Source organism: Citrus clementina, unplaced genomic scaffold (genome assembly GCF_000493195.1).
Source record: "Citrus clementina cultivar Clemenules unplaced genomic scaffold, Citrus_clementina_v1.0 scaffold_5, whole genome shotgun sequence".
NCBI lineage: Eukaryota > Viridiplantae > Streptophyta > Magnoliopsida > Sapindales > Rutaceae > Citrus > Citrus x clementina.
The window spans coordinates 21888950-21890298 of NW_006262201.1; positions in this window are offsets into that span (position 1 = coordinate 21888950).

A 1349-nucleotide genomic window follows, 5' to 3' on the forward strand; every position below is an offset into this window, starting at 1 on the left:
ACTACTGGTGAAACTATTATTTGACATTAGACCGGACAATTTTTGAAATTTGTAATTAATTATACTCAAGGGAAGATCAGATTAAAATATTCATAGATTTTTAAATATCAAACAAAAAAATATACGGAAGAAAATGGAAATCCATATAATTATATTTTAATAAACAAAAGATAGAGCGATCTGTATGAAAGTTCGTAAGCGCAGACCCATGTTACAGCTTCGCCACTGCTCAGTGCTCACTACAGTTTATCATTTGCATCCATTGTCTGCTCCCGCCTCTTCCTAATTTTGGACTCAATTTCACTCATATTTAGTAATGTTAGAATCTTCATTGCTAGATCTACCCAGAGGTACAAATATCAATCTTTAACACATTGAGAACCATTTTCTTAAATATATATTTTTATAATTAAACCAAAAAAATTGGCAACGAAAAGACTTGATGCAGCACTAAGCCAACAATAAACATGAAACCAACAATAAATGGGTTCTAGCATATATGCTTAATTTCACAAGAAATAAAATAAATCTGAAAAGAAAAGAAAAGTTCTCAATTGAAAAATAATAAATTGAATATTATTGATAGGAGGTAACAACCATATTTATATTAGTAAACTTAATCTTAAACTTACTACGTGAGAGAAGTAAACTCAAATCTTAAATTAAAATTAATCTGACAATCATCATTTGTTGACTAGTCATTGACCTATTTTCAATCTTTTTTTCCCAACATTTAATGTGTTGTTCCTCTTTTAAAAGTTTTTAATCAATAAATTAATTAAAAAAACTTGATAAAGGCTTAAATGGTAAAACCTTGGAGAATCTAGAATTGGTGAAAGGTGATTAAAAGCGGCAGGTCAGTGTCAGTTCTTGGAAGGATTTTGTGCATTGAGTGTGATTGCATGCGGCGTTGGGTTATCCTAGAACATAACAATTGATCGAAAAATATAATAAAAAAAGAAACGATTATAAGACTCAGACTAATATTTGATATTGTTCAAATATATGTTCTTGAATTCACAAAAAAAGAAAACTCTCAAAGGATAGGAAAATATCTTAATTAAAAAATAAAATTAATATTATGATAAAAGGTTAAAAAGATCTATTAATAATATTAGTAATAACCTTATACAGTAGAACTTTTAAACATGAATATTATATATAGGAATAACTTCTTCATAGTAATAAAAAATTGTGGTCCTAACTTAGAAACCAATTATAATTAGGAATAAACTTCACATTGTAATAAATTATATTTTTTTATAGGTCTCATCTTAATAAACTTACCTCCATATAGTAATAATATTTAAAAAATATATGTCATGTTACATTCAATAATTAAGATAGCT